General features: G+C 43.2%; 1 protein-coding gene across 2 annotated transcripts in view; it reads right to left on the reverse strand.

Annotated features, from left to right (window-relative positions):
* The window catches only part of LYPD6B (LY6/PLAUR domain containing 6B), a 113,353-nt gene that overhangs the window by 51,317 nt on the left and 47,223 nt on the right, over positions 1-14,813 (reverse strand). The window contains exon 1 of one of the 2 annotated variants that reach the window (XM_012724836.1): positions 2,733-2,790. The exons of the other annotated variant lie outside the window; for it this stretch is intronic. The gene's annotated coding sequence lies outside the window, so the exon portion shown is untranslated. Of the gene's footprint in view, positions 1-2,732; positions 2,791-14,813 lie in introns of those variants that run through there. 2 annotated transcript variants of the gene reach the window in all.

Consider the following 14,813-nt stretch of genomic DNA (forward strand, 5'->3'; position numbering starts at 1 on the left):
AAAATTCCAGTCCTCCAAGTTGTGTTACGCTCATTCAAGCTTTTCTAAAATGTGTGTATTATAGACATTTTCTCACTCTCCCGGTGCCTGCCTCCCTCTCTCCGTTAACATGGGGCCATAAAGAAAAGAATGCCAACCAAGCAATAAGACCATATCAGAGTTTATGAAATTAGACTTACAAAATGTTGTGTGCCCTTGTTACAGGGCACCCCTGAACCTTTAAATCAGTTCTGCCATCTGGCACATCAAGACAAAACATATAAGGCTTTAATAGAAAGGCATTTTAATACAGTGAGTATACAATATGAAAGACAGAATATAATTTCTAAATCAAACACCTGAAGATACCCATCCCCTCGTGGGCAAAAGTCTACCCAAAAGGGATTGGCCCAAAGCAAGGCCTGAAAGCCCGCCACAAGGCTAAAGCACCTTCTGGCCGGGACTCATGGAAACGGGTCAGAAATGGCCAGACAAATCTGGTAGGAAAGGAGCAAAATCAAAATCAATATAAATGCTGCCATAATCAACTGCCCCACAGGTCTCTCACCCATATCTGTTTCAACCAGTCCAGGGCCAAGAAAAAAGCATGGTTTCTCCATCACAAGCTTGCTGCTCCATGTGGCTTCCTCAGGTCTCCTTCGGTCTCTCCATCCTACTTCCTTCCTCCCAGATTCCTTCTCTTTCTCTGCTTTTTCCCTCCTCAGCTCCACCCTCCTTCTGGGAGGGGCAGGGAACCTGGAACTTCCCCTTTTCCTAGGGACCACCCTGTTACACCCTCTTCCTCCAAAATGTATATGTTGAAGTCCTAACCCCCAGCACATTCCTTAGAAGTGACTGTATTTAGATAGTCTAAAAAAAAAAAGTGACTGAATAAAGATTAGGTCATTAGAATGGGCCCTAATCCAAAATGATGGTTGTTCTTATAAGAGGAAACCTGAACACAGATATATACAAAAGACCACGTGTGGCCTCAGGAGACAGTGGCCTGTCTCAAGAAGCTGATATTGCCAACACCATGATCTTAGACTTCCAATCTCCAAAACTTTGAGAAATCTGTTCCTAAAACCACATACTTCCCTCTATCTTTCTCCTCTGAACGCCAGGAGTCCAGAGAGAAGTGTGTAAAAGTTGAGTAACAAGGTGGTCCCCAGGAAAAAGGGAAGTTCCAGGTTCCCTGCCCCACCCAGAAGGAGGGTAGAGCTAAACAGAGAAAAGAAGAGAAGGATTCTGAAGAAGGAGGAAGTTGGATGGAGAGTCAGAAGGAGACCTGAGGAAGCCACATGAAGCAGTGGGAGACATGTGAGGAAACCATGCTTGTTTCTTGGCCCTGGACTGGTTGAAAGCGATGTGGGTGAGAGACCTGTGGGGAGGATGATCATGGCAGAATTTATATTGATTTTGATTGTGCTCTTTTGCTCCCAGATATGTCTGGTCATTTCTGACCCTTTTCTATGGGTGCTTTAGTCTTGTGGAGGGTTTTCAGGCCTTGCTTTGGACCAATACCTTTTGGGTGGACTTTTACCCATGAGGGGATGGCTAACTTCAGGTGTTTGATTTAGACATTATATTCTTTGTCTTCTGTACTGTATACTCATTGTATTAAGTTCCTTTCCATTAAAATTCTTATGTCTTGTATTGATGCAGAGGATGGCAGAACCTATTTAGAGCAGGCAGGTTTGTGGTTCAGGGATGACCCTCTCTCCCTGCCCTGTTACAGTTGCAGGGACATAGTGCCTACCATAAGGACCTCACTGTCAGGCGCTTCTTCATCCCATAAAACAAGAGAAAGTGACAAACCAGCTGAAGACTCTACTCCAAGGACTTGCTTGCTGACCCCAAGGCCCTGAACTCTGTTACAGGATGTCTTTCTGCCCTTCCCAAGTGCTCTGTGCCAGCTACAACTCATCCTGCAAACAGCATCTGTGGGGTACTGTTCCCAGAAATTGTACCCAGTCATCATACCCATGACTGGCTCAGATGCCTGAACCAACCTCAGTCCCCTCTCTTCCTAGAAAAAACAACAGAAGAGTTGGGGGCCAAATTGTCCTATGCATTACAAAAGTGAGCCAGAGCAAGAGATTAAAGGGACAAAAGATTTGATTCACAACTTTTTCCTTCATGGGAAAGTTCTTATAGGAGAGCTAACTGCTGTCCTCCCTCATTGCTGGTTGATGGTGGTCACAAACACAATTACTTTTAGCTCCCACTATCTCCATAATCACCAGCTTTGACGTGTAACATAGGTGGGCATTATTAGATCTGGTTTTGGGGCAAATTACCTTAAATGGGCTGTGCTGAATTCAGAGAGAGAACAGAAGGAGATGAACTGTTGGAAATTATAGTGACCCATGGGTCACTTAGTCCTTATGTCTCAGCCCCACCAGTCTCCCCCAGCTGTTCAACCTTGCTCACATCACCTCACCAAAATCAATAGGAGTTTGGTACAGTTTTGCCTATAAGTGTCCAAAGCAAGTGTGAAAACTCCTTTATTACAAGAAATACCCTAGAATACCCCTGGGGTCAGCAAGCAAGGCCCAGGGGTGCTCTCCAGCTGCAAGGAGAGGGAAGGGGTGGGGGGTTCTCGTCCAGGGCCCATCATTAGCATTCATTCCTGTGGAATACCAGCAGAGCAGAAGAAAAAGGAGAGCAGACTCATGCAATTAGCCAGGCAAAAGGAAACTTGTCAAGCCATTTAGATAAGACAGTACTTGAATGTATTCAGTTCCCATTACCTGAGGGTGATTGTGCTTCCACCTGCCTGCAGAGTCTGCAGGCTGCACAGTATTTTCCTAGCAAGGAAGAAAAGAAAGGATGACTTCTCAGTCTACATTCCAGGGCTCTGCCTTAAACCAGCAGGAATCATGCCTCAAGCCAAGGGGTAATTTGAACTTAATGGAATCTAAGGACACACCCTGTTGAGAGACTTTGTCACAGAATCTGAAATTCAGTGATAAATTCTGAGAAAATACAAGTACTTAATTTGTAAAATCAAAGATGGTCCCTTTTCTAGTTCAATCTTACATCTATTGCCAATGGATTACATATTAACTTTGCTTATGGCTTTATATTAATTAATCAAGCTGTGAGCATCTCAACGGTCCAGATAGAATCCTGTTCTTATACCTGTTTAGTGCCTAGCACTGTGTTGGACACAAAACAGAAACTCAGTAAGGCTCAATTACTGATTGCTTTTTGCTTTTCAAATATTCTTTCCTGTAGGGAAGCAAATCCACTATATCTGCCTCACCGTATCAACAACACAACTCCCCTTCTCTTCACCACCCACGTTCCAGCGAAAAATGAGCGTCAGCATCTCCATGATGAATGTCCATCTTGTCTGTGGGTCAAAAACATTAGCAAAGCCACAGATGGAGCTTCAGTTGGTAGGTTCTTGCCCCTTTTTAAAATCTGAGCATATCTATATGCTTTCAAAAACTGTAATTGTTATAGGGCACCCCAAATCTGTTAAGAGGACAGAATCTGTTCTAGGACACCAAATCTGTTCCAGGACACCCCTGAAGCCCCAAAACCTGCCTGCTCTAAGTGGGTTCTGCCATCCACCGCAACAAGACAGACATAAAACTTTAATAAAAAGGAACTTTAATACAGTAAATATACAATATGGAACGCAAAGAGTATAACTTCTAAATCAAACACCTGAAGTTACCCATCCCCTCGTGGACAAAAGTCACCCAAAAGGGACTGGCCCAAAGCAAGGCCTGAAAGCCTGCCACAAGACTAAAGCACCTTCTGGCCGGGACCCATGGAAAAGGGTCAAAAATGGCCAGACAAACCTGAGAGCAAAAGAACAAAATCAATATAAACACTGCCATAGTCACCTCCCCACAGGTATCTCACCCACATCTGCCTTAACCAGTCCAGGGTCAGGAAACAAGCCCGGTTTCTTCATCACATGCTTGCTGCTCCATGTGGCTTCCTTAGGTCTCCTCCTTCTCCATCCAGCTCCATTCTCTCATTTCTCCCTTCTCTTCTCTCCTTTTTCTCTGCTCAGCTCCACCCTCCTTCTGGGAGTTACCTTTCCCCTAGGGACCACCCTGTTACATAATAACAAATTGCCACCAATTTTGAGGTTTGTAGGAGTTTTGGTGGAGGCTGAGTGAAACTTGTGCATGTATGGAGGTGTGAAAACATACTACCAAAGAAGATACAGAAACAACTACTTTTATTATTATTATTATTATTATGGCTCAAAACGACATTCTCTCACAGTTCTGAAGTCCAAAGCCAGTGTGCCACGGGTAGAACAGGATAAGCACATATCACGCTGTGTAAGTATCATAAAAGAAGTATCAGTTGAATTCTTTAGGAAGTACAGAAAAGGAAGCCTTTGAAAAGAGGAAAATTTCCCAGAGGAGGCAGAATGAAAGATAGCATAAAGAATAAAAAATATTTTAGTGAACAAAAGGTGGGGAGTCAGGGAAGAGAAAAAGTAAAAAAAAACAAAACCAAAAAAAACCCCAGCAATTTGCAAGAGACACAGAGCCAAGGAAAGCAAGTGGCCTTTTCCAGCTCCCATGAAGAGCAGATTGTTCCAGCACTGACTGCGTGAATGGTGAGTATCAAAGGCAAGAGCAAAAAGGTCAGGTCAGCATCATGGAGAACACCGTGCCAGGGAACTTGAAATTGGCTCTGATGGAGATGGGCATGGAACGCTCGCAAGCAGGTGTGCGAAGCTGCTTCTGCACTTCCAGCTGGTCGCTTACAGGTCTATGAGAACTAGCCCTGAAGTACGCTTCACTATCATCTGGAGAGTCTCAAACTTGCTTAATATAGACAGAAAAGGTCAAGCAATAGTGAAACAATGCCCCTTTGACAATGACATCATTCAGACATTTGGGTATTTTGGCATTAGGATCTTTAAGGGGGCCCAAACATACCCCTCCTTGAGCTCCCTTTATACCCTTGCAGAGAAGTAAACACTTCCCCCTTCTGTGAGTATCCACCTAGTCCATGTTATGTAAAGAAAGAGAGATATATGCACTATTCATACAAACTGTATAGCATTGCTTCCTTGTGTTAAGATTATATATATTGATACACTTCTTAAATAGTGTTCAATATTTCTTTTATTCACGGCAAATCATTTTTTAAAGTCTATTCCTGCCTCCTATCCACATCAAACCAATCACAATTCCAGATCATCTTGTGTTCATTCGGTCAGCATTTGGAAAGTCACTGGTATAGGAGGTGAAGCAGAGTCGGGAAGAATTAAGAACATTTTGCAATAACTTGCAGGAGGTCATGGGTGCTACACAAAGGTGGTGGAAATGAAGAGGCAGGGAACAGATACTGGGGTACAGTGATAGTATAAGCAATAGAACTTTTTAACTAATTTGATTCTGTACTGAGATAAGGCAGTAGCCAAGAAATGCCCCCATGCTGTGAGTTGAAGGAGCTGGAAGACAGTGGCACCATTAACAAAAATGTCCAACATGGGAGGAAGAACGGGCTGAGGGAGGTAAGGCAATTTGGTCTTAGTAGTGTACACCTGAGGTTTCAACAAGTGTAAGTATCTCCTTTGCCTAAGTATCTCCACCAGGAATTTATAGATCAAGGCAGAAGGTCTACTTAAAGGTAACACACAGATATACAGATATACACAAGGAATAGGTGTTTTAGAAGAGAAGAAGCCTTGACTAGGTGCTGGGTTGAGGGGGAATGGTATTTCAGGGGAATTAGATGAAGACCAACAAGCTCAACAAACTGAAGGAGGTGGCCAGAAGTAGGATAAGAGCAGCTGGAATCAGGAAGGAAGTCATCAGAAGGGTCAAAGGTCAATAAACCACAGTGATCAAACTGTGAGACTATAGATGAGGACTGAGAGAGGTGATTATACCAGATAAATGACCTTCAAAGACTAACAGCATTCATGAGGTAAGAAGTCAGAGTGAGACATAAGCTAAAAATACTGGAAAGAGCAACAAATTACTTTTTTTTTTTTTAGATTTATTTATTCATACAGAACTGGGGTACAGGCCAGAGGTACAGGGGGCAGTGAGAGGGCTCACCAGAGACAGAGTTGGGAGCACAACAAGCCGACTGAAGAAATACATTGCTGAGGGGAGCAGCGGATGGATCAGGAGAGGTCCACCACGCCATGTGGATCACCTCCAGGGAGGGCAGGGATGGGACTCATGCTGAAGTGGCTTTAGCTTCTTAGTGCTGTGCTTTAACTGGCTGCACCAGGGAGGGCCCACAACTTACTCTAAAGTGTTGAAGCTTGAGGTCCAAAAGAATGATTGAGGGATAATTTCTTTAGAGTTTAGAATAGGAGATCCGAGTATGTAAAATGTGAAAAAAGAACCAGCAGGAGAGAAACCGAAAAGATCAGAAAATAAAGAAGAAACTAGGTTTTGAAAAGAGAATTGGATCATGAATCAAGAAGCATTCTTTCCAAAGTGGTAGATCACACACACACACACACACACACACATCCATCCCTCCCTTCACAGATCCCTACTCAAGACTGCTCAAACTAAAGGTGGTAACTGAAGAGGAATGTGTGGGAAGATGAAAACCATGGCCCATGGTGACTGCTGTAGCTTATGGCAGCCTTTTGCCTTTGTCAACAGCTTGAAGAGTGGTTCTGACCCACAAAAGCAAAAGAACCATCCTACAGAAGCCCTCAGGGCATCCAGACCTTAGATACTAGATAGCCCTTAGAGAACAGACAGCAAGAAGGATGGCTGCATCTTAGGTGTAAACAGAGAGGTTATTTAAAAGCAGATACCAATTTAGTCTCAGTGCCTCTGGCCAGTCCTGCTGTCCAAGGCATTAACCCCATAGAAGACAAGGTCTTCATCCTTTGGAAGAAATTGACAAGACTCTGAATTCAATGGCATCAGGCAAAGTGAACATCCAGAACTGAGAGGTCGGCAACATTCTTAAAACAATCTTAGATAAGGTAGCATCCAGCTATGAAACCAAACAGCTTCTGAACCCATAAAGCCAGTTTTCTCTCACTTCCCCAGGAAACAGGACAATTCTCTAGAAAAAAATCAGTGCCCAGAGAAACACCCCCATACACTCACCATCCACTCTCTACAGGAAAGCCCCTGCATTTTTCATTGACTTTACAGCCAGGGACCACCAGACATTTGAGGAAAGACTCCCATGTGAAAAAGTGGGGCCAAGCCAAACAGATTAGCCAATCCAAGGAACTCAGAGACAATAATGAAAACAGAGATTGTTACCGCATTGTAGTGGCTTTGACAACTCAAAGAGTTTTTGCCCAGCAAAAACTCTTTTTTAATGTAAAAACTTTTTTTTAATGTAAAACCCACATAAAAATCGGCATTTCTTCTCTTGACATGCGACCACATGGGTGACACTGGAGATTATACCAGTGAAATAAACCAGAAGTAAAGAAGATACTAGATGATGTCATTCATATGTAGAATAAAGAGAAACAAAAACAAAGAACAATACATAACCTAGAAAACTGACTTTAGAACTGAGGCTCTCAGAGAGGTAGAGTAGGGGTGGGGATCAAAGGGAGGAGCCATGAACTATGGTGGGGGGTTACGGGGACTTTGGTAGTTTGCATGAATTAGTATGAATCAGTACCTCTAAATAATTTATGCTGTTTAGTAAAGCAACAGCACAACAACAACAACAAATACCATTTTTAAAATTCTGTACTTAGTTATCCTGAAATACCAAAAGACGTGGCAATTCCAGACTTGTATGGCAATCACATGTGTCTGGAACCAAGAGCGAGGGTAGGAAAGAGAGGGCTGGAACTGTTACTGGATTTGCCAAAGGTGGTTTCCCAGGGCAAACTGAGAGGCCCCCTAGGGCCCCCAAATCTGCACCCTAAATGCATTTTGCCATCTACTCCATTAAAACAAGACATACTCTAGTGTGTAAGACCTTTAATAGAAATTAACTTTCATACAGTTAGAGTGTAAAGAGGAGGAAAAAACAGAAAGCTGTTTCCACGTGCAGTACCCAACGTTACACATCCCCTTGTGAGTCACTACACAAACAGGGTTGGCCAGGGGGCTACTGAGGCCCAAAAGCCACAAGTCTAAGGCACCTTCTGTGGGGCCTCACATGAGAGGACAGAAAGAACTAGATAAATCTGGAAGGAAGGAGCAAAATCAAAGCCCAAGTCAAGATTAAGACTGCATGTCAACATGCTCAAGGGCCTCTCACCTACTGGTTCAAGTGTCTCCTACCATGTCCTCCAAATCTTTGGTACAAGTCCAAGGCTAAGAAGCCAGGACAGCTTCTTCACGTGTCTCTGCGCCATGTGCTTCCACGGTCTCCCAGATACTTCTTCCTCTCTTCCTTCCTTTCTCTTCTAACTTCCCCTCCCTGCCCTTCCTTTCTCTTCTAACTTCCCCTCCCTGCCCAACTCCACCCTTCCTTGGGTGGGTCAGCGAACCAGGAACCACCCCTTTCCCTGAGGTGTTCAGTCTATGACCCTAAAAAAAAGAGGTTAAGAGCATTGAAACAGCCCCTTTTCCTTTCCCAGCATTTGGCCAACCTGCAAATATTTTGCCCTCTGCTCCACCCACATCTGTAGTTTGGCAAAGTTCTGCATTTCACTCCTTTAATCTTTCAGCCACTCCCTCCAGCCCTTAATCACTTTTATGACTCTTCTAAATTCCTCCAATTTGTCCAAAACCCACTGTGAAGTCTTGCATTCTTTTCCTTGGGAAGATGCTTAGCTTTAGAATTGCAAAGCAAGAGTACACCTAAAACATTTTAGAAAGGCTATCCAAGATTTGACACGTTAATTCAACTTCTTACCTGCAGCTACCCAGTTCAGAAAGGTAAGCAGAGAGCATGCCAAGGAACCCGAAGTATGGGAATTGTGCATATAGACATTCCTATATTTTTGAATATTGAAAAGATGAGGAAAGGCTTTTCTTACAGTCATCCTAAAATCCTCTGAAGAAAAGCGAAGTATCAAAACTACCCAAAGCTCAGAACACATGACTATAATCATTCCTGACTTGATTAGAAAAACACACTCTTATACAAACACACACACAGGTTGATAACGCAGAAATCTGTAATCAGCCAAGTCTGCTGCTCTAGCCAATCTGAAGATTTCTTGCTGCACTAAAGCAGCAGAAAATTTGCTCTGACTGGAGGTAATTACAATATATAAATAAATTCCTGCTAAATGAGAATTAATTGAAATTCCTCTCAAAGCTTTTCAAAAGACAGAATAGGCTGTCCTTCACAGATACTGTCTCCTGGGTTAATGAGTTGGATTATTCTGTTTACCACAAGCCAAAGGTAACTTCGAAGTTGGACTGATGAAAGTTTTCTTAAATTGCTTCACTGTGGGGTTTCTGCTTTGTATTTTGTTTTGAATGTGCAGAGATTTTGGACCACACAACTATCTTCAAAGCTTCTAAAAGCAAAGTAGGTATTGGGAACTTGAGCACAGTCAAGCTCAAAAAGAATTTTTGTCAAGACTCGGTGGGAACCACAGAGAAACTGGGAGGACATGTTCTTCTGCACATGGCCCGGGGCTGTGTGGGAGCAGGTCTTCACCTGACTAGCACCCAACACAGGTCACTGGTGAGAGGAGGTGTCATGAGGAGTCCTGTATTCTAGATTGCTCTAGAACTTTCCATGTGGGCACCTTGAATTTCTTGCCCCCTTACAGTGTTCTCAGAAAATCTCAAAAAGTAGAAAAACTAGACAGTGTTTGAAAAACCTTCCTACAACTAGCACATATAAAAATCTCCCATGATGACAAGTTCAAAGTCTTCAATGCACATTTGTTGTTTCAGCAATTTTCCTTGAATTGCTCTCCTTCACATATCCTTTGGGTGTTTAAAAAAAAGAAAGAAAGAAAAACCCAAGTATTAAGGTCTATTTATGCATACAAGAACTGCAGTACAGGCCAGAGGTGCAGGGGCGGTGAGAGAATTCACCAGAGACAGGGTGGAGAGCAGAACAGGCAGGCTGATGAGGTACACTGCTGAGGGGAGCAGCAGGCAAGACAGGGGAGGTCTGCTGCACCAAGTGAGTTAGCTCCCTAGCCAGGCATCAAACTCAAGCCCCAGTAGTTGGTGATAGCCTGATGATGCTAAGACTAACCCCTGTGCCACCAGGGAGGCCCAATACTTGGGCTTTTCTAGGAGATGCTCCAACAGCCAAAGTTAAGGGTCTTCTTTTGGGGGCTAGGGAACACTGAGGAGGAGATATTGCTTGAGCCTTACAAATGATCTGTACCCTGATAACAGGTTATCTACTTAAATTGCTCCAAAAGTGTTCCATTGCTTCTCAGAAAATGTCAAAAATCTGGCCCTCCCTGGTGGCACAGCAAGTTAAAGCACAACACTAAGAGTCTAAACCACTTCAACATGAACTCGATCCCCACCCCGGAGGTGACCCGCATGGCACAGCAGACCTCTCCTGACCCGCCTGCAGTGTACTTCATCGATCTGCCTGTTCTGCTCTCCACTCTGCCCCTGGTGAATCCTCTCACCGCCCCTGCACCTCTGGCCTGTACCCCAGTTCTGTATGCATAAATAAGTAAATCTTAAAAAAAAAAAAAAAGACAAAAATCTTAATAGAGCGTGGTCTTACCCTTGTGCCCACTTTTCAACCACATGCTCTCTCTTAACACACTGGCCTCCTTTCTGACTGACATTTACCATGCTTCCCCTACCACAGAACCTCTGGGCATCCATTCCCTGGCCCAGAGAGCTCTTTCCTTTTGCCCTTAAAACATTCCTCCCTTTATATTTCTATTCATGAATCAGTTTGCCTGGAAAGCTTTCTTTGACCTCTCTGGCTGTATTTAATTCAGTCTAAAAGAGACTCAAAAGCAATCTGCTTCTCATCCTCCTAGCAACACAGGACTGTTGCAATTTCACATTTGCTCATATGATTATGTGATTCAATTTCTGTCTTCCAAACTGAATTCTCAGTTCTATGAGAGATGGACCCATGTCTGCTTTTGTTCACCTCGCTGTATCACCTTTGGCACAAGCGAGAGGTGTAATAACTATCAGGCAGACACACAGAAGGAAGAATAAAAACACAATCTCAGGACCATCTTATTCCCTACCCTATTTCCTTTGGTCATGTGCTTTCTCTGCCTCCAATTCCACCTGTAATCTTCACACTCCTGCCTCTGCTCCTCCTAGAAACAAATCTGTGCCCCTTCTTGGATTCCTCAAAGTATGTCCCTAATGCTCTTTCTTTTGATTGTTAACTCCACTTACACAGAGTGATTGTGCCATTTTGGTACTGGCTGGCCCACCCCATAAGCACCGTGAGCCCTGGCTTACTGAGCTGTTCTTGTGGGTGGAAAAGGTCAACCTGAAGTCAAGTAGGGTTAACACCTCATGGGAGAAAGCTTTAACAGAATGACAAGGAGGTAAATGTGCCTTCAAGGTGTGGCCCAGTGTAACACCTCTGGAGAAGTGTTGAGCCATGAATAAGCCACTGAGAAACAGATGTGGCTCTTCACAGCCTGTTGAAAGGTGTTAGCCTTCACAGGTTAAAGCAGGGCATCTCCCCTTGCTCCCCAAAATTTGCAGTTGTATTTTCCAAATAAACTGTTGGCAACATTCTTCTTTCAGACCCTGTTCTCCTGAGCATGCAGACAAATGTCCTCTGGCATCAGACACTGCACCTATAGCCCAAGCACAAAGGACTTTGAAAGGAATTTCCCATTCATTCAAATGAGTGAACAAAGCTACTAGAACCTTGTCCTGGGTAACTTCAAGGGCCTGTTACTTAAATCCTCAATCGTCAGCAACAGCAACAGCGGCATTGATTTTAGCTTTTTTTTTTTTTTTTTTAAAGATTTATTTATTTGTGCATACAGAACTGGGGTACAGACCAGAGGCTCAGGGGTGGCGAGAGGCTTCACCAGAGACAGAGCGGGGAGCAGAACAGGCAGATCGACGAAGGGGCAGATCGACTGCTGAGGGGAGCAGTGGGCGGGTCAGGAGAGGTCTGCCACACCATGTGGTCACCTCCGGGCAGACGGGGATCGAACTCATGCGGAAGCGGCTTTAGATTCTCAGTGCTGTGCTTTAACCCGCTGCGCCACCAGGGAGGGCCCTGATTTTAGCTTTTAAGAAATTCACATTAAAACCATTTCTCTCAAAATGTTTAAAGGCTGAACTTCAGAGAATCTGATAAAAGCCAAGAGCACTTCTCCCAGAAAAAGGCATGTGTGTCCTGGCTTGCTTTCAGTTTAGGGAGTTTAGGGGACTCTCAGAATCCTTGAAGCACCATCCACAAAAAAAAAAAAATTGCAAAGAGACACTCTTTCACTAACATAAGGGGTAAAGAGGAACCCACATAGCAACCAGTGGGTAGTGACAAGAAGATGCACCAAAGTTGCATGTTATAAAGGAACCAGTTAAAGAATACTCAATCTTAAAAATCAAGGGTGACCCATATGAAAGCTGGTATATTTGAGCCATGTTAAGTAGGAAGAGACCTGGATCTTTGTTCTGGGAGTACTCAAACCCATTGCTATCTCCTCTATGCTTTATAAAAATCATTCTCTGCTCAGATGCAGGTGGCAGGTAGCAGGCTGGCTCTGGCCATGTCACAGTGTGCCTTCCCCTGCAATCACCAATCAGGCCATCTCCACACACACTATGATTCTACAAGCCCAAGTCAGGATTTCTTTCACCTTGTGGTCTCAGTTCTCACACAGTGACAGGCACAGAGCTGAAGAGTACTGTCATGTTTGCAGAATGAAAGAATCCTATTCATCTTTCAAGAACTGAGGACAGGTGACACTTTACAAAGGCCTTTCTCACCCCCAGTTTGAAATGAAGTAGTCTCTCATGTTGCCTGCTGACTTCTGTGCTCATGTGTAGGCTGTTCACTATGGCTGTCGCCAGCTAAGTGACCTCCAAAAGCAGCTGAGACAGAAAAAACAGAAAATTCCTTTCTTGACAGTTTTCAGAAATTAACTTTTTTATTTCTGAATGGTCTGTTTGCTTTCTTCTGTGAATATAAAAGAATATTTATTATGTGTTTGTATAAGCTAGTCTTCTAAAAGTCCTATCAAAAGAGGGCTCCAAGAAGTCTGTTAAATATTCCTGTGCAGCTGTTCACATTTTAGCATTTAATCAGTTGTAATTGCAATTTAAAAACAATTAAACTTAGTGGGTGTTATTTACTGCATCTTATGATGATACTGTCTTTATGCTTCTCAAAGAGAGATGACTGGGTAGAGATCTCTGGGTCTACAAAATACAGTGTTAGCTACACAGTTAAATGCCTCAAACCATACTTTTGGAGTGAGAGTGGAATGGTTTGAGAAAATATCACTTTGTAATTTCAGGTCAAATTTTCGAAAATAACCCAATGGTATAGTCAAAACTAGTGGTAGTCTTGTGGATTTTGAGCATGTTCTCAGAACAAGAAAGCCAAGAACAGCTATTACCCACTATTTCCTTGCCCAGATCATAAACACACTGGCATTCATATTCTTAAAAAGAAGTTGGAACCTAAAGTTACATAACACTAATCAAGTAACTGTGATGTAAAGATAAAGGGGAATTAAAGTGTGTTGGTATTCTTTTCTTATGCAGGAGAAAGCTACTATTTTCTCTCCCCTCTCAGGATGTAATTCACTGTGCTTGTATCCAGCAACTGAACGATATAAAGCAATCTGCTTTCAAGAGTTAAGGATGTTAAGGAGAAGAGAGTTGGGCCAAATAGCCATATCTGATTTCTCCCAAGGTCAGGCAAGAAATGTTCCTTATGCTCAAAGGACCACAGGACCACAGTGGAGAACCATGAGTGACAGGGTGGTGGGTGTGCTGTGGTAACAGCACCTAAAGGAGGAGACCCTGTATTTCTACATCACAGACAATGCTGTAGACCAATACTGTTTCAATTGAAAATAAAATTAATTTTTTTAAGAAAGGAAATAAACACTCCTTATGAATTCAGAGAGTATTTTAGTACTCAGAGAGGAAGTATATATTCTTGGGAGAAAGTGATAGAACGTACCTGGACTGGGCCTCCCAGGTAGTACAGGGGTCAAAGTCTCAGTGTTATCAAGCTATCACCAGCTACTGTGGCATGAGTGGGGCTACCCCACATGGCACAGCAGACCTCTCCTGTCATACATGGTACTCCCCTCAGCAAGTATTTCAGCAGATCTGTCTGCTCTGCTCCCCACTCTGTCTCTGGTCTCACCCCCCCCCACACACACACACACAGCCCTCTGGCTATACCCCAATTCTTGTATGCATAACAAAATATAATAAATCTTAAAGTACATGGGTTCTCAACAGTTGATAAAATAACCAGACAAAATATGAGTGAGAAAAGAGAACATAAAGGGGCAATACACTCAAGGAGCAAAATCAAATGGAATGTTCTACCCCAGACAGCAGGATAACACATTTTTTACAAATGCTCATGGAACACAGAGCTAGTTTGGGCTACATGACAAGAGTGACCATAACAGTCTATGCACAAATTTAAAGGAATCACAACCTGGGATATATTCTCCAACTACAATACGCCAAGCTTAAAAAAATTAGCACAAAGTTAATAGGAAATTCTCAAAATAACAGAAAACAATGCACTTGTAATAATCCATGGGTCAAAGGAAATGTCTTAAAGGAATTTAAAATACGTGACAAACTAAAATGAAAATATATCAAAATATATGGAATGTAATTTAAGCCAGGCTGAGAGGGAAATTTACCATCATGATTACAAACATTAAAAAGGAAGAACTGGGCCCTTCCTGGTGGCGCAGCGGGTTAAAGCACTGCACTAAGAAGCTTAAGCCACTTCCGCATGAGTTCGATTCCCGCCTGCCCCGGAGG

This window comes from Condylura cristata, unplaced genomic scaffold (assembly GCF_000260355.1).
Source record: "Condylura cristata isolate star-nosed mole 26May11 unplaced genomic scaffold, ConCri1.0 scaffold00002, whole genome shotgun sequence".
Lineage (NCBI taxonomy): Eukaryota > Metazoa > Chordata > Mammalia > Eulipotyphla > Talpidae > Condylura > Condylura cristata.